The sequence below is a fragment of the Colobus angolensis genome, unplaced genomic scaffold, assembly GCF_000951035.1.
Source record: "Colobus angolensis palliatus isolate OR3802 unplaced genomic scaffold, Cang.pa_1.0 Scaffold202, whole genome shotgun sequence".
NCBI lineage: Eukaryota > Metazoa > Chordata > Mammalia > Primates > Cercopithecidae > Colobus > Colobus angolensis.
In genome coordinates, this window is record NW_012115178.1 from 5,293,109 (window position 1) to 5,315,662 (window position 22,554).

Sequence of the window (22,554 nt, forward strand, 5' to 3'; positions counted from 1 at the left end):
TCTACTAAAAAAAAATAAATAAATAAATAAAATAACTGGGCATGGTGTTGTGTATTTGTAGTCCCAGCTATTCAGGAGGCTGAGGCAGGAGGATTGCTTGAGCCCAGGAGGTTGAGGCTGCAGTGAACTGTGATTGCACCACTGTGCTCCAGCCTGGGTGACAGCAAGATGCTGTCTCTAAGTAAGTAAGTAAGTAAGTAAGTAAGTAAGTAAGTAAGTAAATAAATAAATAAATAAATAAATATTCTTGTTGAAAAACTTCAGCAGTTTCTCTCAATATTGTTAATATTTTAGTAGCCACATAGCACAGGCAGTGTCTGAAGATCTGAAATCTATTTTGGTTTCTTATTTTAAAAATCATCTTTTATTTTAATGCTATTTATTACTAATATTTATCAGCATTATTGTTGCATGGGTCTGAGTAATTTGAAGAGGATTGGCAAAGTTGGACTTAAAATGATAATAAATATAGCTACTACTAATAATATTTATTGAGGCTACATGTGCCTGACACTGTGCAAGGCACTTTATTATCTCATTTAATCCTTGCAATAACCCTGTGAGGCAAGTGCTCTTATTATTATTCCACTTTACAAATGAGGAAGTGAAGATGTGGGGAGGTGAGAAAACTTGCCTTCAGCTACTCAGCTAGTAAGTTGGAGAACAGGCAGGACTCCAAATATAAAGGGTCTGTTTTTTAGCTATGTGTATATTCTGCTTCTTAGTATCTGCCTTTCTACTGTGACTGGAGGGTTGGCTCTTTTGTAAGATTGGGAGTTGGAATGGGGACAGACCACAGCCTACCCTACCCCAAAGGAGAAGCCCAAACACACAATTGGGATAAGGGCCATCCTTATACAACTCAGAGAGCATCATTTCACTTGTATTTTGTGTGAATAGATTCCCCCAGAGTTCTGCAAAATGGTGGTACTGCCTGGGAACTTCTCTCTCGAGCACAAGTTGGAAGGGGTTATGGAGTTTGTGTATTTATAAATATTAGCAGCTTTTTATGGATTGGGGAGCTAGGAAGCTAGGTGGAGGGAGGGCCATCTAGACTCTTTGGAGGAAACTGGGTCTCTGTCACTTGTGGGGCTCACTAGGTGTCCAGGTTCCATTCTCTCTGAAACGTTTTATTTTCACTGATGAAACTGTTTTCAGTCCTTTGATCCAAGGTTATTAGTATTTCTGCATCTCAGTTTACTCCTTTCTAAAATGGGAATGATCATTATTTTGTGTATTAGAGAAACATTGGATGGATTGGCGAGAAAGGTCTTCAAGTGGTAGTTTGCTGTCTCCCTTATGACAGTGTCAGGTAATGACTACTTGCAGTTTCAGGCTGATATTTTCCTTCGTCTCTAAGATGACACCCTTTGAAGATTTCTTAGGTGTGATGTTTTTAGAGTCGAGAGGTCAGGAATCCCATCTGTCTGCGTGTGTTTGTATCTCCCATACCTGGGACATCATAAGGGCTCAAAAAAATAACTGTTGAGTAATTTAAAGTTGCTCAGCCATTGTGAGCCTCAGTTTTCCTTGTCTATAAAATGGGGAGAATAGTGTGAATCTCATAGTATTCTTAAGAGGATTAAATTGGATAAAATATTAAAGAGCTTAGTGCAGTACCTGCCACACTGTAGGTATACAAGAAATGTTTCTTTTAATAGTTATTATTCTGATTATTGTGATTTATCTTTAAAAGATAACTCTTGACTCTGCTGCTTAAAACCTCTGTGCCTTCAAACAAATTGAGCTCTCTGGGTCTTTTTATATAAAATAGGGATACTACTACTACCTACTTCACTGATTGTTGTAAAGTTTAAATAATATTTAGAACTTACAGTTACTTAGTGTGTAAAATTCTCATTTTACAATTTCGAACACCAGGTCTCGGGGAATGAAGGTATCAGTCTAAGGTCACATCGGTAGTAATAGCGAGTGTCTGTCTGAAGCCACTGTTCTGTACTTTACAAACTCTAAATCTATTTAAAAGGGCCATACACATATGTGGGCCATTATCATAGCATCTCTTTCTTTGGGCCTGAGGGCTGCAATATAGTAGAGTCCTTATTTGTCCTGTTGAGGGATTTAAATGCATCATAGTGGAATAAATATTTAAAGAAATAACACTTTCCCAAACTTTTCTTTGGTTTTGAAATTTTCACTTTTTTTTTTTCTTGTAATGATCTGTCTAAAAATACTGAATTCTGTATTTCCAAGATCACAAAGGGGTAAAACCACTTGGCCAAAATTTGAAATTAGGTTATTTTTGTGTTACGTTGCCCATTATGTGAGTCTTGAAGTGGTTATTAAGTAAAATCAGCTACTAAACTGGGAGTTCACTTAGTTTTAGGACTATGTCAATTGACTTGTCAAAAACTTTTGTTGTAAAGAAAAGAAATGACCTATTCTTATGAATTTTAAGCAGCTAGATCGACTTTCTATGAGTGTTAACATTTTGCCAGAGAATCATGATTTTGAACATATCACACATCCAGACCTGGGAGCTAAAACTAACTAGTACATTTCCTCTTGTGTGTCTTAATTAAAAACTAATGTAAGAAACAAGAAGAATTGGTTCCTACCTTGAAATATTGTTTCCCGGACAGATCTTTCCTTCCTGGAAGTCATTCCAAAGTTGTTTGGAGTGTCAGGTTCAGAGGTAACTGAATTTTTCTATCTAGTGAAAAGAGGTGGCTCTCTTATTTTGGTCGGTTATTCCCAGGGTTTTGAGCTTTGAAAAGGTTTGACTTAGAAACCATGAGGTACTAATGCACTACATTTTTGATTTACTGTTGATTGACATGTCTCTGTTCAATGTAAACAGCTTAAATGGAGATTGTAGTTATAGAAATGGAATTTGCATTTGAGTACCTTCTCCTGTATGATATAATGATTGTTTCATATTTATCAAAATAACAAAAGGGGATATTAATGTTTTTGTAATGAGTTGTAAATGAGAATATTGAATTTGGAATAATTAAATTTTATTTTGCTTAGGTTTTTCTTTTGGACGCTACCATTTTAAGAAACATACAGTTCATGTGAAAGTCTGAATAAAATTCATGGAGTAGCATCAGGGACCTCTGAGTCCAGGAAACTGAGTTTGGCAGTACTAATTTGTATTAAAGTTGTTGTTGCATGACAGCCGGAAAAAGATTTAATGCTTGCCACCTGAATCAAGGCACGGAACATTGGTTTCTATAACTGCCATGAATTTGAATCGAGGCCAGTATCTCTAAATTTGAAATAAACTGATACTCTGTCTTGAAAGATGATACAGGCCACTTATGTACTCTAAGGTATTTAGAAAAGAGTATTTCAGTTTAATTTTTTAGCTATACATACTATATATAACACGCATACACACACACATGCACACACACACACACACACACATATATCTTTCAAATTGTTAGGCTCCTCAGCACTGTGACCTCCGGTGATTCTTGCTGTTAGAGGCTCACACAGAGGAACTCGGAAATGCCTGCAGCCGTTTATTATCCACTTTCAACCAGGAGTTAGCAGTGAGTTTGCACCAGGTTCCAGGTTTGGCATTTCTCCTCATACCACGGAGGAGCTGCTCACTTCATCAGAAAGTCATTATCCCTCTTGCATGTCACTATGGTTCAAAGTATTACAGTATTGCTTTAGGAATTTAGATTTTAACCCAGCCACCAGATGCAAAATCCATTCACATGCCTAGCACAATAAAAATGATGATGATGACAATAATTCATATTTAGCATTTGCAAAAACATCTTTCATCTGAAGGGCTTTTGTAAATGGAACATGCATCTTGAGACTACTTTATAGAAAGTGATCTTTGAGTCCAATATGGAAATGAAATGAATCTACCTCTGGAGTAAAATGTGGTAGCCATTTAATTATTTTTAACAAGCTACATATTAAGCACAGTTGTATCTTTATGCAATAAATGTTTTGCTGAGGAACTTTAATTAAAATTTTCAGACTTTATTTTTAATATTACTAAAAAATAACAAAAATAACATGTTCTTTTGATTAGAAAAATACTCAGAAAGTTGACTATTTAAAAATAAATCTCTGTTGAGTCTCTTTGTCAAGCCAAAAAAGATTCCTTAATGTATCGCATAGATGTGTCCCGGGTTTTCTTACGGCAGCACAAGTCCTACTTCATCTTGGGGTGGTGTGGAGCGGGGGGTGATAAGAACTCCAACAGCATACTGTCTTGATGGACAGAACCAATGCACACTCAACTCTTAATTGCACAAATGCAAATAATCCAGGCCATTTTCTTTTCCCTTTAGGCTTCCTCGCTAGATGATCTCATCCACTCCTAAGGTGTCAAATAGCAGCTCTACTGATGGCCCATTCCTTTTCATCTCTTCTTCCCAACTCTTGCCTTATTTTCTGCTTAATCTTTTAAACTGTCTGATGAACTCCTCTTTCAAGATATCTCACCAGGAACTCTGTCTTAGTTTTATGTTGCTATAACAGGATACCACAGACTGGGCAACCTAGAAAGAACAGAAATTTAATTCTCATACTCCTGGAGGCTGGAAAGTCCAATATCAAGGTGCTGGCATCTCGTGAGGGACTTCTTTACTGCGTCATTTCATGATAGAAGATGGAAGGGCAAGAGAGCTTGAGAGAGGAAGAAATCAAACTTACAGCTTCATACCCTTCAATAATCAGCATTAATCCGTTCATGAAGATGGAGCCCTCATGGCCTAAACACCTCCTATTAAGCCCCACCTCCCAACACTGTTGTACTGGGGATTAAGTTTCCAACACATGCATTTTGGGAAACATGCTCAAACCATAGCACTTTCAAATCCCAAAATTAGATATCCCTTGCAATAGTCTCCTACCGAACACAGTGGCTCATGCCTGTAATCCCAGCACGTAGGGAGGCAGAGGCAGGAGGATTGCTTGAGCCCAGGAGTTTGAGACCAACCTGGGCAACATAGTGAGATCTCATCTCTACCAAAAGAGGAAAAAAATCTCTATCTGCACGACTTAAATAAATGATCTCTTACGTCCATGCTCTTCTGTTATAAATGTTCAAGACTTGAGACAGCTTCTTCCTTCTCAAATCCAATTAGTTCCTAAATTCGATACACTTATCTTCAGCATGGTCCCTTGCGTCTGTCCACTGCATTATATGAACCAGTCAATGGGCATATTATTGCTAACTGTAGGATAAAGGAACAGAAAGAAGGTAAAACCCATATCACTCAGTTTCCCTGGTTGCTAATATCACTTAGATGGTGGAGGCGGAGTTAAAACTATTGGCCAAAATAAAGCTGTAGGTAACTTGCAGCTTTTGCTTATTCTGTAATGATAGGAATAATTTAAAAGTTTGAGGCTACGGGGCAGAAATGAAGTGTGTTTGATTTGGCCAGTTGTAACAGTTTATAGCCTGGCATGCAATTATAAGTTATCTTAAGTGAAGATGAAAGGAAAAAAAGTTTGTTAGGTGTAATTAGAGAAGAAAAAACTATTTCAACACTAAGAACTGTAGATGTTTGAGGAGCATATTGCCATCATACAAAGGTATCTTGTGGTATTTTCACTACCTTCAACTAGTAACTATAGTGAATATATTCCCCATCAAAGACTATTTTTAAAAAATCTTCAAGTTCTGTCTTTTTTAGAGTATTTTGTAGGGCTTACATCCCTGAAAAATACGTCCTTGTGAAATTTTGTATTTTTCTTTAGACTATAAAAATTCTCCCACTTCTTACTTCACCAGATTGTGTGTGTGTGTGTGCATATGTACATGCATGCTTTATATTGATGGAATGATTTAGTACATTAAATAACCTGTTTACATTCCCACTATTCAGGGCAGGACACTGATTTGTATGAAATCATTTGTTTTTGAGATAAACACTTTGATCTGTCATTGTAGGTTTCCATCATTGTTGTTCCTCTAACAATAATATTAAGTGCAAAATTTCCCTTTATAGATGAAAAAATAATACACACCAGTATTCATTCTAAAAGGTTTTGCCAAACAGTATAAATTTAAATCTTTGGTTGAAACTGTGTGATATGTGCTGGTTTCCCTTCTGTTTCAATAATGGCTATACATTAGTGATGCTGTGCTATATTCATGCAATTTATAACACATATTGAATGAAATAGAATTATTATTATATATTTTTTAAATGAAGTCTCACTCTTTCACCCAGACTGGAGTGTAGTGGCACGATCTTGGCTCATTGCAACCTCAGCCTCCCAGGTTCAAGTAGCTGGGATTACAGGTGCGTGCAACCTGGCTAATGTTTGTATTTTTAGTAGAGACGGGGTTTTACCATGTTGGCCAGGCTGGTCTCGAACTCCTGACCGCTAGTGATCCACCCACCTCGGCCTCCCAAAGTGTTGGGATTACAGGTGTGAGCCACTGCACCTGGCCAAATAGAATTATTAAGTATTATACAGAAAAATGCATTTAGAAGAGAAGTCATTTAATACAGTGTGGTAAAGTGAAGTTTAACTGACTGGATTCAGTATATGTAACACATTATATGTTTTCCTATGTTGTGAAAGAGAGTTCCCAATCTTTAGATGCAACCCTGACCTGTTATAATGCCTCAATCTTATTTTGTTTGGTTTTAATCCCTGCTATATCTTAGAATTTTGTATGGGGTTAGAAGCAGAGCAAGGGTTTTTTCTCCAGCTGTTCTTCAAGGATCTTCCACTTAGATTGGAGCAATGTGCTTGTATAAATCTTGCCACACTTTTAGTGCTTCTGTAAGGTGAAAATGCTCAAATAGGGTTATGTAAATACAAACTTACTTTGGGCAAAAAAAATTAGAGGGAAAGAGATGAACTGTAACAGATCTGGGTTTTCATCAACATTTTGTTTCATGAGTCTTTGGAGATGTGGCTAAGTTGAGTAACTAACTAAATACTTATGCTTCAGTTCTCTATAAGCCTTTCTTGTGCTGCATTTTGAATGGAAATAATTTTAAAGCAGTTTTTTCTTCGGTATTCACAAAATTCTTTCCAACAACATTATCAGTGAAGTGGATGACATTGAGATAGCAGGAATACTATTGTGTTTGCATGTGTTTTTTAGAAATGGAAACTCTTTAAAAAAACACAGTGGAACCGGAATAATGTCTTTATTGTTCATTCTTAACAGAAGCTCCATTTTCTTTTGTAGGGTGGAAATGGTTGACTTTAATTATCCTTAGTCATGTGAATATTCTGTGAATTTTTGCCCTGTCTTCTAAAAGAGTTTGTGGGGGAATGGCCACCAAGTCTACAGCTCCAGTGTAGTCATTCCTATGTTCTAAAAGCTCAGTATTTGATTTAATTGCTAAGGACAATTGCATCAATGGGGATTTTTTTGACTTGATGTTTACGTTGCAAACTAATTAAGTCCTGGGTATAATGTGCATTAAAATGTACGTAATTTGAGAGCCAAATTATATGTATTCTCTCATACTGGGAGTTCTTTAAATTGTGGTAATGATTATTTGTTGATATTCATGGGGGCCATATGATATGAGACATCAGAACATTGTCTCAGCTTGATGTGCTTATAGTCAGATAACAAGCAATTCGTATGTATTGATACAAAAAATGGTGAACAAAGAAAGTAATCCTACCGATGGGCTTAGTAACTGGTCTTTATGTATGCTGGTGTCTCATTTTTAACTTAATTTAGATAGGGCTTGTGTGTGTTGAAGGAGAGAGGTGCAGCTACAATTTAGAGGCTATGGAACATTTTTGAAAAGTCAGAAATCTATAGTACACAAACATTTAATTATTCAAATAACACAGAGAGGGGACCTTTGGTCATTAAAATAGTCAGCCTGGTTGATGTTGGGCTATTCTCTTGCAAATGGGAACTTTTAGTGTTTCAAGAATTATTCTTTATGCTTGTTTTCTGTAAATAATTTATCTAATGCCAAAAATATATGTCTAGTAAAGAAATTTAGCTCCTTTTGGAATTTTCAGTGCAGACTTACTAGGGAAGATTTTTCTTAATATATGCCAGCTAGGGATTATGTTTTAAAAACAAACAGAACAGAACACAAAAATCAACAAACTCATAGGAAAAGATATACCATGGAAGGGAAAAGAAAGCAGAAAAAAAAGATTTCAGGCCTGTAGGAATGCAAAGAGTTGATTTCTGTATTTAACAGGGATGTCTAGGATTCAGATTCTGAACATGGATGGCAGCAGCCTGATTCTCCATAATGCAAGGAAATAGCTTAGAAGAAGCTATAAAGTTCTGTCATGTCATGGCTTGGTGAGCGAGGATGGATTTACACGATCAAGGATATAAATGGCTTTGAGTGAGTCGTTAGTCATAAGGTCCACGATTCTTCATAATTGACATAGCTTCCCCTTGTCATTCAGACAGACAGCATTAAAGACATGGGGCTGCAGCCATTGTCACTACAGCCCTAAGAGTCCACATGGGCGCTGCTGTGAGGATTCTGAACTCTCCGTGCAGGAGAACACTGTGTGCCTCTCGAACCGTCTGTGTGCAGCTGTGGTTTTGGATGTGTTGCATCATTTTAGAAATCATGGCCAGAGCTCCAGCTTTAAGTTTCTCACTTTCATTTGTATGATTTAGAGGAGAGAAAATGAAAACTGGTTCCCTTTCCCTCCAAGTGTGACCTGTGTTCACACGTTAGCTTATGTTTTGAGAAAAGGGTGGGAGTGTTCTCATGCCATTCATTATGATTCAGCCTTAAAAGGCATATTCTAATGAGGAGAAAGGAAAGTGTATTCTCTTTAATTTAAAATATTTTGGATAGACTACTGGGTGCCTTCCTTCCAAGGAACCATGGACATTTGACACATTCTGAAAGAGTTGGACACAGCTGATTTCCTTTGACTACCAGGAAAAGTATGGAGAAGGAGAAAGGGAAACCTCTGTGTGCATGGGTTTTTGTGTGTTGATGTCACTGGGGAGGGTAAGGTTTTGATTGCGTTACTATATGTCAAGTATATTTTAAAATGTGACCTAAATCTAAAGGTAATGCTAGCTCCAATCAAAGACTTTTCTATTAAAATTTAAAGTTATTTTTGGTGTCTCGTTCTACATTTTTAATAGTGACATAGTTGTAAAAATTATTTGGAAGGTTGGTGGTAGTTAAAAAAGTTAGCAGTTCCACTGCATAGCATTTAGTTAACAGCAGCATTGTAGCTTTCATTGAGCTGGGCTGTGGGAATGCAGGTCTTTAGCTAAGGATGGATATGATTTTACTTTATTTTTTTTAAGGTGGAGAAATGAATGAGGCATGCATTCATGTTTTTCACCTAGGCCAAATGGAAGACTTTTCAGTGATGTAACCCATTAGGCTGGAGAAGCTTTTCTGTGGCGCTGCCCCGCGGTGCTGAGAATAAGTTATGAATGCTGCACTGTTTTCAGTGCAGAGGGCTTTGCCGGGAAGAGAGCGGTGTGCCTGGGCCCCAGCTATTGAGAAGATGCCAGTCAGGGATGAAAACGTCTTTCATGAAACTATAGCTAACTTCCCTGTGACACATTACCATAGAGCAGAGAGTATTTTTAAAACCAATAGTGTGAAAATAAGCACAATACCTTATAAAAGTCGGAAGGCTTTATTTTAAAGTATGCACATTGAGTGACTAAAAATATACAAGTTTGTGTCAGAATTTTTTTTTTTTTTTAGTGAATTGGTCTAAGCAATTTGCCTTCTCTCCCTCTCTCTCCCTGTTCACAGCTCTGATTTCTTTTGCCTTTTGGTTACAACTACAAAAGATGTCTTCTGAGACAAATGCTGGTCCATGACATCAGGATGAAGGAATGCTCAGCCCAGTCTTGCATGTTTGAAAGCATCAGCTGCTTGAAAAAAATGTTACATTTTCCAGGATGGATTAAAAAATTAAGGATGATCCCTGAGAGCAGGGAGTTAGTTTCAGACCTTTACACAAGTTTTCTTATTTTTTATTTCCAGAGATTAGAAACATACCAACATTGGAATTGGATTTTGAACATTAGTAATATAGCATTTTCTTGAAACAGGAAATGTGCTGTGGTCTTTATAAAACAAATGATAATAATGGATGACAGTAACAACAATTGGACAGCATACAATTCTATAGTTTGTAAAAATTACAAACTTAAAATTGTAAATTTTAAAGACCAAATATTTACTTTTATTTTAGACAGTATAATTTTATGAATTTACAAGACTTACATTAAATTACTGTATGTAAAAAATACTTTAAATTTCTTTTTGCTCTTCTTAGCTATTACCATGACTTAATTTGGAGCATTTTCATGAAATTTGTTATACTTGGATAAAGTACATAGTAATTAAAATAACAACTAAACATTCTGTCATGTTTCAACATATGAAAGAAGCATGCTTTTATTTCCTTTTTAACTATTGGTATCCTTATAAAGTTAATTATTGTTATTAATATCCACTCCTGATTGTACATCAATAGGAGAAAATGGAAGTTCTAGAAAACATTTTAATAAAAACAATTTCAGTAAAATATATCAAAATGCCAATATGGAAAATATTCAAATAAGATTTAAGAAAACATTGATTTGGTGATTTGTTGCCTATATATTTAAGAATCATAATGTCTGAGTATGGCAATTCTCCATTAAATTGTGGCTTGAAGTATTAATCATTATGTAATAGATGGTAAAGTTGTTTACACTAAGAAGAGTATTAATGAATCAAAGGATTTCTGCCTCCATGGATAGAACATTAAGAAAAGGAAAAACAGAGAAAACAAATGGCTGGATCATGTGGGCTGAACACAGGCGAGGGCAGGGAGTGCCTCCTCTCTATCCCATGGCCCTTCAAAGAGTGCCTTGTGAGTGGGAAAGAGGAGTTTGTGAGAAGGGCGTTTTCTTACTTAACTAGACCTTGGAGTCTCAGTCGACAGAGACTGGCAAAAGGCAACTTCTGTCTACTTTTTATATATGCTTTCCGGAAATTGAGCCATGAGAAACGATAAAAAAATGATGGGACCACACAGACCTCTCACTTGTGCTGCATATCTTGGGTGCATGCCTACTAATGGCTCTTTCTTTGGGGCGAGCATGTAGCTGCTTTAATATTAGAACAAAATGAGGGAAGTTTATAGACACAGAAGGCAAAGCAAATAACTTTGTTATACTTCTGAATATGGGTTCCACTTGAACTACGGATTCAAGTCATTTATTCTTCAATAGTTGTTGCCTTTTTGACTTTACCTTTTTAAACACATTTTTCTGGTAATTAATTTCTTCATAAGTATGTGCTTGCAGTTTTTGTAGGTACATTGTAAATAATTTAGGAATTTTATAGTTGTTCATGGCATTTAGGATACTTTGGGAACAACAGATTGAAGCCTTCCTAGTTGAGCAGTTGGCATAGTTGATCTGGTCATCATGTAACTGAAAAAATGATTATTTTTGCCCTCTAAGACTGCCTTTTCTGTGTGTCCACAGCAAACCTATGTCAAAGGAAAAGGACAATTTTCTTTAATCTTTTATCTTCTCAGTAAAACTAAACTAAATTATAAAAAGTAATTCCTTTGGCATATGATAGAAGTTTAGAAACAGACACATCCTACACATTAAAATGAAAATTTTTTCTCCATTAAGATGAAAATTTAAAAGAATAAAAATGATTGGTTAAAATATAATAATGAATAAGAAACTGATTAATCCAGAAATATGTTTAGGATTCAAGCTTTCAACTGGTCTGTCTGTTGTTGTATAAGAGAAAAGAGAAAATCTTGTATTTATATGATACCTTTTTTTTATGAGGACCCTGGAGGTTGAATCTGGTTTTATAATGCCAATGGGGTATGTCATCTTTGAGTCTCACTAGCCACAGTGGCAACTAAGTAGACTGGACACATGTCCTTTTGTCCTCACAGTCATACACTGATGTCACTTGACTAATGTTCTCCAAAACTTCTCTAGGGCTTACTTAATCTCTCCAATACTTAATTTGTACCCCTCAAGAAGACCTTCCAATTTATATTTTTCTCTAAATTTATTTATTCTATATCTCCAATTATGTAACCCATGGCACAACTCCTATAGAATCTTCCCTATCATCTAGTCACTCAGCACATATTTATTGAGTACCACTATAGCACAGCCACTAAGCAGGATGGTGGAGATCACAGATGACCTAGGCATGGTATCTGCCATCTAGGATCTCCCAGTCTGCATGCGGGGAGGGGCAGGAGTGGAGGCAGAAATATGTGCAAAGCAACAGTTGCAACTAGTGTGATGAATGCTGTGAAAGAGGTAGGTAGAGGGTATTCTGGTGGCATAGAACTGGGCTACCAGTTGCATTGTGGAGGCTCAGGAGTGGATGTCAAGAGCAAGGAACACTTTAAGTATTGAAGAATGAGGAAGAACTAAGCAGGTAGATAAAGTGGAGGACATTCCAGGCACAGAGGCAGAAATACCATAGGGAAGTCTATACAGGCTGTTGTGGCTGGACAGATGTAGTCATATACAGGAAATGAGGTTGAGAAGGTCTATTTTGAGAAGTTATTAAAACTTTGTATTCTATGCAATGAATTTTGACCATTATTTTCTACTTCCTATCCCAATACCTGTGAATTGAATTAAGCTGAAAGAAATACAAAGGATCAGCTTGGGAGTGAGCTAGTTAGATTTGAATTTCAGAAAGATGACTCTGGTAGTGATGTGGAGGAGAGAGGAAGGAGGTGAGATTCACAGAAGGAGATACCAGTGTGAAGCTCTTGCAGTGTTCCAGGCAAGACTTAGTGTCCCTGTTGAAAGCAGTGTGAATAGAGATGGACTTTATAGGAGGCAAATCTACACAAACTAATTAGTGACTAGATATGAGGGGTGAGGGTAAAGAAAGGAGTCACGATAAGCCAAGGTTGGTTTCTGACTCAGTACACTGTGTTTCTATTCCCTGAAACAGGGAATGTAGGAAAAGGAGCAAATGTGTGCCAGAAGATCATGAGTCCTATTTTGGATGCTTTGAGACCAAGGTCTTCCATGAAAATGTGAAATGGCAGAAACGCATATATTCGCAGACTAATCCAGAATATGAAATTAATGGAATGTATTTGATAAGCAAGTGCTTATTGAATGATTGAATGGATGTGATTAGCCTTCAATTCATTACATTTTAAATGACTATCATTGAGTTGCTATGATTGTTTTAAAATCATACAGCACAACAGGAAGCAGTCTAATTATTACAAAAGTGAAAAGATAAGTGTCACAAACAATTCTTTTTGTTGCTTTAAAGTTTCCAGATAGGTTGATGTGACTATACATAACCCTATACTTAAAGTTGGTTAATCTAGATGCTACCATTATTCCTCCTTCCCTCACTGCCCATTTTTTTGAATATTTTAGTAATAATGGAAGGCTACCAGTGGGCAAATCCAGTAGGCAGAGGAATAACTGGAAGAGAAATGACCAATCAAAAACTTGAAAACTAGGAGTAAGTATAGATTTTAAAAAGTCAGGCAGGTATGGTAGTTCACACCTATAATCCAAGCACTTTGGGAAGCTAAGGCAGGAGCATTGTTTGAGTTCAGGAGTTTGAGACTAACCTGGGCAACAGATGAGATCCCGTGTCTACAAAAAATTTTAAAAGGTAGTCAGGCATGGTAGTGCACGCTGGTAGTCCTAGCTACTTGGGAGGCTGAAGTGGGAGGATCACTTGATCCCAGGAGGTTAAGGCTGCAGTGAGCTATGATCATGCCACTGCACTCCAGCTTGGGTAACAGAGTGAGATGCCATCTCACAACAAAAAGAAAAAGAAAAACAAACAAAAAAAGCCACCGATTGGAGGATTAATCCATTTGTCAAAGTTTGTTCTTGGTGACATTTATTCCTGGAGGCTTATCAGGATCAATGAGATAGATACAGGATAGTTATATACAGCCCTGGGCTCAAGTGACCCTCCTGCTTCAACCTCCCAAGTAGCTGGGACCACAGGCATGTGTTACCATGCCTGATTAATTTTTAAATTTTTTTTGTAGACACGGAGTCTCACTATGTTGCCCAGGCTAGTCTCAAACTCCTGCTTTATGTTCTTGATGCTTCCCCAGAAAGCCTTTCTAGGTATTGGGGCTATAATTTCAGCAAAATCAAATCCCACGTAAAATGTAATCTGGATGTGAAGGGTAATGTCCCCTAAGACTACCTTAGAGGTCTTCGCTCTGGAGAATGAAGATTCTCAAGGGATACCTGGCCCTTTGGTAAAACGCAGCATCGATGTCTTTAGCTTTCTGTCCATCGGCCATAGTTTGCCCAGTAACACTAGTGGCCTCTGTCATTGAAGCTGTACACCGTAGTGGTGTCCTGGATCTCTCATTTATGCCTTGCAATGGCAGTGGAGATCAAATGTAGGCAGAATTCTTCCCCCTGGCTCTCCAAAGCAATACAAATAACACATGCAATTCATTTAATGACTAAATAACAAAGAATATCAATGACAGTCATTTTACTGTCCATTTCTTAATTTGCATAATTTAAATCATAAGCCATGATTAGTTTAAAGCAATTTGGATGATAAATGCTATCCCATACATTCAACATTTGAAAATATCATTCAGGGTTGGTTAAAAAAAATACGATTGCACCTCCTTTTGGGCCTCACAGTAAGGCATTCGTTGCCTTGGTAATTTGACTGTGTCTGGTGCAGGGTCTGTCACTCAGCTTTGCCAACTCAGAAGTCTGATGTTGTCAGCACTCAGAGGGCAGATCCGTCTCTCTCGGGTGAACTCACATTAACTACATTCATGAGACTAATAAAACCAGAATGCCAAATTATTCGCTTACCATTAGAAATACAATCACACAGATGGAATGCTTGTCTTAGCAAGACTCAAACATTCTTTTTCAAAATGAAGAGCCAGATTATGCTTAGAAGGGGCCCAGTGAGCATGGAGTCAGAATGGGGGAGTTGGAGGAATCAAACTGTGATGACTGATGCTGCCATCTGCACATGGACTGGTCAGTAAACTGGACTCCTAAAAGTCTGTTAACCAAAGCTGCTCCTCCATGGAGAATGGTATGGAGGGGCACAGCCCACATTTGTGTCTGTTGCTCTCATTTTCTAGGTAGTACCTGTGGTTAATGAATATGTTTTCTACCATATTCTTTCTTTAGGTCATCAGGTAGTAAATTTTGATGGTTTGGAAGAGATTCTGTTTTCTTAAGATGACTTTGCCTACTTCTGTTCTGATATGTTCTAGTTATGGTAGAAATTTCATAGGTATTTAATTTCCAGATGTTTGGTGTAGGTACTGCCTAGTACCCAGGAACAGGTAGTGTCTAGACCTGAGGTAGTGGGGCATGAACAACCAAGGCTGATTCTCTGCTTGTCCCTGGCCTAGAAACCACACTTGTCCTAGGGCCTGGCATAAGGCTGTCTGACAGGTAAGTTGCTGTAGTTATTGATGTTTTGGAAGTGTAGGAAAAAGTAAGTAATCAGGGAGTATAGTAACCATATTTTCTGAGGTAAAAAGACACAAGCTAGCTTATATCTTCATGTGAAGATACTAAATATTACCCTTATTGAAAACATTATATGAAACATACATAAACTCATGATTAAATTTAGAATGGAGAGAATTGAGTCAAAGATGACTCCAAAGTTTTACATAACAAGAAGAATGGTAAAATATGAATAATCAAAATAGGAAGACAGTGATATGGAGCTGGTTTGGCAAGCAAAATGTTGGTCTCTCGGCAGGGCACGGTGGCTCACACTTGTAATCCCAGCACTTTAGGAGGCCAAGGTGGGTGGATCACCTGAGGTCAGAAGTTCAAGACCAGCCTGGCCAACATGGTGAAACCCTGTCTCTACTAAAAATACAAAAAATTAGCCAGGTGTGGTCGCAGACACCTGTAATCCCAGCTACTTGGGAGGCTGAGGCAGGAGAATTTCTTGAACCCTGGCAGTGGAGGCTGCAGTGAGCCTAGATTGCACCACTGCACTCCACCTGGGCAACAAGAGTGAAACTTCGTCTCAAAAAAAAAAAAAAAAAAGGGAAAATGATGGTCTCTTGAGACTATGCTGCATTTGATTGATGTTGTCGTGAAAGTAAAAATGTCCATGGGCCCTTAAAGCAAGAACGGGAGCTGTGTGAGGGCAGGGATAAATATGTAGGTTTGGGACTGACCAGTTTCAGAGGTTTGAGAGTAGGAAGAACAAGAGACTCCAGGAAGGAAATATGAAATAAACTTTCAAGGAGGCAATTGAAAGCAGGGGCAGGAAATCCAAAGAAGTGAGAAATTCGAGAGGGAAATATAATCAAATAAATCAAATTCCCTCCTTTGTGTAGGGACAGAAGACCTAAGGTGATGCGAAATCGAGGAGAAAATTATAAGCAAATGCACAAAGTGAAAAGATTTTAGACCTAGAAATGGCCACTGACTTTGATGACAGTGTCATATATGATAAAAGATTCATTTATTAATGTTAGCCATTTTGTATTTTTATATTCAAATAACTAAGGGTTGTTTTCCATTTGTCAGGCAGAAGTCCTGGGCTTTACTGACAGATTATGGCTTTTATTTCCCACAGTAAATTAAGCATTCTTTCCAATGAATTTTTATGGAAATTGATTTTAATTTTGAATGAAGGTGAAGTTAGTTAAGAAAATGGAAAAAAATAAGATACTGTTACCTTTTAAAAGACAGATATATCTTCATGGTTCTGTAGATATAGTTAAATTTTGATCAATAAAATGGTAGCATGAAAATCTTTCCAGGTCTTTTTGGCACTCTCACATGCTCTGTTTAATTTAGTACTTTTGTTTACATAAACAGGATCTTAGCTTATCTAGCCCAGAAGGAATTTGAAGAGGAGGATTTTTAAGTCAAATTAATTACCTTCTGCCCCAGGGAAAGGGAACCAGTAAATATGCAGAGATATCATCCTTTGAGTTTTGTAGGTTAAAAGGTGATAGAGCGGCTGGTGTTTTCTGGGGGAGTTGGAGGAAGGGGATATAGATGATGGACTGGGATAGGAAGTTATTTGTTACTTTGTTTGAAATACTATATTATAAATTCCATGAATACTTTAAATGTGCAAGTGTGCTTAATGTACACTATTGAGAACAAAATGTAAATGGTTTGGGCATTCTGTGGTACTTCACTGTTCTGTTATAGCGAATACTTGCCAACTGACTTCCTGTATATTAAATTAATAACCTATTAACAAAATTATGACAAGTGAATACTACTCATACTTCTGTCATTTCAGCAATAGACAAAAATAATATATCAAAATGAAAATAACATACTGAACTTTTGTAAATTTTAGATTAGAGTCCAAAATATTTTTTTATGATAGATGTTAATTTAAATGAATAAAAATGATTTTATATAAAGAGAAGTTAATCTTTAATTCAGGTTGCAAGATCACTGCTTGCTACTGGGACCTTAAATTTAAAAAAAACATTGGATAGGCTCGCCATGCTAGTATTTTTCTTTTTTTTTTTTTTTTTTTTGAGACAGAGTCTCGATCCTGTGCATAGGCTGGAGTGCAGGGGCATAATCTGAGCTCACTGTAACCTCCACCTCCTGAGTTCAAGCAATTCTCCTGCCTTGGCCTCCCAATTAGCTGGGATTATTGGCATGTGCCACCATAACCATCTAATTTTTGTATTTTTAGTAGAGATGGGGTTTTGCCATGTTGGTCAGGCTGGTCTTGAACTCCTGACCTCAGGTGATCCACCCGCCTTGGCTTTCCAAAGTGCTGGGATTACAGGCGTCAGCCACTGCACCCAGCCCATTCTATTATTTCTATTTATATTTAAGCACTTTGAGTTCCTTGAATCAAGATTCTCTCTTTGGAGCAATTGTTATTTCACTAAAGAAACAAGTGGCTCTTGGAAAATGTTATAAAGAAGACAGGAAAGAAAGAGGACTGTTTTAGCAGGAAACTGGAGCCGGGCAGCTCAGCACAGAAAAAGGAATATGGGCTCAAACCCTCATCCCTTGACCAGAATTCTTGATGACCCATTGGACATCTTTGGTGGATAATTCAGCTCTTCCAAATCAGCCCATCCAACTCCCTCCCCTCAGTGGAGATTTATCCTTCTTGTTCTGTAACCTAGTTAATGGTCGAACCATCCATCCAGTTACTTAAGCCAGAAGACTGGGAATCACGTTTGGCTCTTCCTTACATGGTATTTCTGTCTCCTATTTGCCCCTCATTGTGTCTACTTCTTTGATTCTGGCTGAGGCCCTCTCATCTTTCTTCCAGATAACCAGAACAGCTTCTTAACTGCCTTGTTCGTTCCATGGGATAGCCTCTGTGAAAGCTTTCACTGGTAGAAATGCGATATGGTTTGGTTCTGTTTCCCCACCCAAATATCATCTTGTAAGTCCCACAATTTCCACGTATTGTGGGAGATGATTGAATCATGGGGGCAGGTCTTTGCCATGATGTTCTTATGATAGCAAATGAGCCTCACAAGATCTGATGGTTTTAAAAGTCGGAGTTTCTCTGCACAAGCTCTCTCTTTTCCTGCTGCCATCCATGTAAGATGTGACTTGCTCCTCCTTGCCTTCTATCATGATTGTGAGGCTTCTCCAGCCATGTGGAACTGTGAGTTCTCCGTTAAACCTCTTTCCTTTGTAAATTGTCCAGTCTTGGGTGTATCTTTATCAGCAGTGTGAAAATGGACTAATACCGTAAATTGGTACCAGTAGAGTGGGGTGTTGCTGAAAAGATACTTGAAAATGTAGAAGTGACTTTGGAGCTGGGTAACAGGCAGAACAATTTGGAGGGCTCAGAAGAAGACAGGAAAATGTGGGAAAGTTTGGAACTTCTTAGAGACTTGTTAAATGGCTTTGATCAAAAGCCTGATAGCAATATGTACAATAAGGTCCAGGCTGAGGTGGTCTCAAATGGAGATGAAGAACTTATTGGGAACTGGAGCAAAGGTCACTCTTGTTATGTTTTAGCAAAGAGACTGGTGGCATTTTGCCCCTGCTCTAGAGGTTTGTAATTTGAACTTGAAGGAGATGATTTAGGGTATCTAGCAGAAGAAATTTCTAAGCAGAAAGCATTCAAGAGGTGACTTAGGTGCTTTTAAAGGCATTCAGTTTTATAAGGAAAGCAGAGTATGCAAGTTCAGAAAATTTGCAGCTGGATAATGTGATAGAAAAGAAAATCCCATTTTCTGAGGAGAAATTCAAGCTGGCTGCAGAAATTTGCATAAGTAGCGAGGAACAAAATCTTAATCCCCAAGACAATGGGGAAAATGTATCCAGGGCATGTCAGAAGGTTTCACAGCAGCCCATCCCATCATAGGCCCAGAGGCCTAGGAGGAAAAACTGGTTTTGTGAGCTGGGTCTAGGGTCCCTGTGCTATGTGCAGCCTAGGGACGTGGTATCCTGCATCCCAACCACTCCCACCGTGGCTGAAAGGGGCCAATATAGAGCTCAGGCTGTGACATCAGAGGGTGCAAGCCTCTAGCCTTGGCAGCTTCCATGTGGTGTTGAGGCTGCCAGTCCACAGAAGTCAAGAACTGAGGTTTGGGAATCTCCATCTAGATTTCAGAGGATGTATGGAAATGCCTTGAAGTCCAGACAGAAGTTTGCTGTGGGGGCAGGGTTCTCATGGAGAACCTCTACTAGGGCAGTGGGTATGGGAAATGTGGGGTCAGAGCTCCCACACAGAGTCACTGCTAGGGTACTGCCTAGTGGAGCTGTGAGGAGAGGGCTGCCATCCTCCAGACCCCAGAATGGTAGATCCACTGACAGCTTGCACCGTGTGCCTGGAAAAGCCACAGACACTCAATGCCAGCCCGTGAAAGCAGCTGGGAGGGAGGCTGTACTCTGCAAAGCCACAGGGGTGGAGTTGCCCAAGAGGATGGGAACCCAGCTCATGCACCAGCATGACCTGAATGTGAGACATGGAGTCAAAGGAGATCATTTTGGAGCTGTTAGATTTGCCCTGCTGGATTTCGGACACGCATGGGGCCTGTAGCCCCTTTGTTCTGGCCAATTTATCCCATTTAGAATGGCTGTATTTACCTAGTACCTGTACCTCCATTGTTTCGAGGCAGTAACTAACTTGCTTTTGATTTTACAGGCTTTTAGGCAGAAGGGGCTCGCCTTGTCTCAGATGGGACTTTGGTCTGTGGACTTTTGAGTTAATGCTGAAATGAGTTGAGACTTTGGGGGACTATTGGGAAGGCATGATTGGTTTTGAAATGTGAAGATATGAGATTTGGGAGGGGCCAGGGGTGAAATGATATGGTTTCGCCCTTTGTCCCTCACCCAAATCGCATGTTGCAAGTCCCACAGTTCCCATGTATTGTTAGAGGTGATTGAATAATGGGGGTGGGTCTCTCCTATGCTGTTCTCCAGATAGCGAATGGGTCTCAGAAGATCTGATGGTTTTAAAAATGGGAGTTTCTCTGCACAAGTTCTCTCTTTTCCTGTTGCCATCCATATAAGATGTGACTGGCTCCTCCTTGCCTTCTATCATGATTGTGAGGCTTCCCTGGCCACATGGAACTGTGAGTTCTCCATTAGTCTCTTTCCTTTGTAAATTCCCCACACTCGGTTATGTCTTTATCAGCAGCATAAAAGCAAACTAATTCAAAATGTAAAGTAATTCAGCCACTATGGAAAATAGTTCTGTGGTTTGTCAAAAAGTTAAACATAGAATTACCTTCTTACCCAGCAATTCCACTCCTTGGTATATATCTGAAAGATTTGAAAATGGTGCTCAAACAAGTATATGCTCATGCATGTTCATAGCAGCACTGTTTACAGTAGTCACAAGACAAAAACAGCCCAAATGGCCATCAACAGATGATCAGATAATTGTGTTATAAATGTACACTGGAATATTACTCAGCAATAAAAAGGTATGAAGTACTGATACATATACCAGTGTGGATGAACCTCAAAACAATGCTAAGTGAAAGAAGCCAGACACAAAAGGTCACATATGCTATGATTTCATTTATATGAAATATTCAGAATAGGTAAATCCATAGAGACAGAACACAGATTGGTGGTTGCCAGGTGATGGGAGAAGCAGGAAATGGGAGCGAGTGCCTAAGGGGTATAAGGTTTTCTTTTGGGGTGATGAAAATATTTTGGAATTAGATAGAGGTAGTGGTTTCACATCTCCTTCAGTAAATGCCACTGAATTGTTCACTTTAAAATGATTAATATTGCATCGTGTGAATTTCACTTCAATTAAAACAATTCAACAAACTTTCACTGGCTCCCCCTTGTGTACAGAATGAAGCTCCAGTTTCCCCAACTTCCTGTAGGAGACCTTCACAATCCACCTGCAACCTAATTTTCCATTTCCTGTCCTGCTTTTCCTTCCCCTGTAGTCTCCTCTCACCCATAGGGGAATAGTTGCTGTTGCCAAAACACTTTGTTATTGTTGTTGTTTCATCCGTCTCTACTTTGGCTAATTCTCTTCTTCCTGTCTCCTTTCTTGGTGAAGAACAGTAGTGCTGGCTTCTCTATGAAGCCCATGCCCCTGCCTTGCCTCTCCCCAGGCAGTAGCATTCTTTCTTGGCCTCTTCCCCTTGCTCACCCTTGCTCTGGAGGCCTCCTCACAGCCCCTTCGCGCTGTGCTGAGGGTTGTGGTGGCCCTGCCTCTTCCCATCATCACGCTGTGTGCTTCGTCAGGGCTGGACCACATCCTAGTCATGTTTCTATTCCTCGTGCCCACTACAGTGTAAGAAACATAGTGGGTACTCAAAATTTGCTTTTAAACAGTAATTTAGTTTTTTAAATAGCAATTTTTGCTTCTTTAATTTCAGATGTTGATTGTGGTAAAAAAAAAAAAAAAGTCAGTTGAACTTCTTTTCTATATCTCGATTTACAATAGGAGTACTGTGAGGAATTAGATGAATATTATTATAAATGTTATATTCTGGCCAGGCGCGGTGACTCACACCTGTAATCCCAACACTTTGGGAGGCCGAGGTGGGCGCATCACGAGGTTGGGAGATTGAGACCATCCTGGCTAACATGGTGAAACCGTTTCTACTAAAAATGCAGAAAATTAGCCGGGTGTGGTGGCGGGCGCCTGTAGTCCCAGCTACTCGGGAGGCTGAGGCGGGAGAATGGTGTGAACCCGGGAGGCAGAGCTTGCAGTGAGCCGAGATCGCAGCACTGCACTTCAGCCTGGGCGACAGAGTGAGACTCCATCTCAAAAACAAAAAAAAGTTATATTCCTTGTCTAACACAGTTGCATTTTCTAAATGATTACCCAGTCTGTATTTCCCCACTGAAGTGTTTTTATTTTTAGTAATTACATGCATATTTTTCTAATTATTTCCTTTGATATTTTGGAGGAAAATAATTTCAACATAAGCTTCTTACCTTTGGTAAAGATGCTCCAAAAATTACATATAGCCTGGGGGAAAATCTGTTAGTCATGTATTTTCTTAGACCCAGTTATACTTACTCTTACATGTTTTTTTATTCCCCCTTAAGATTGTTTAGCTTGAGTTTCTGTTGCTTGTAATAAAAAATAACCTGGCCGGGCGCAGTGGCTCAAGCCTGTAATCCCAGCACTTTGGGAGGCTGAGACGGGCGGATCACGAGGTCAGGAGATCAAGACCATCCTGGCTAAC

At 38.6% G+C, this 22,554-nt stretch overlaps 1 protein-coding gene across 1 annotated transcript in view; it reads left to right on the forward strand.

Moving 5' to 3' along the window:
* NPAS3 (neuronal PAS domain protein 3) overlaps positions 1-22,554 on the forward strand; it is a gene marked incomplete at its 5' end in the record, with an annotated part of 867,539 nt that overhangs the window by 41,800 nt on the left and 803,185 nt on the right. The gene's annotated exons all lie outside the window — the stretch shown is intronic.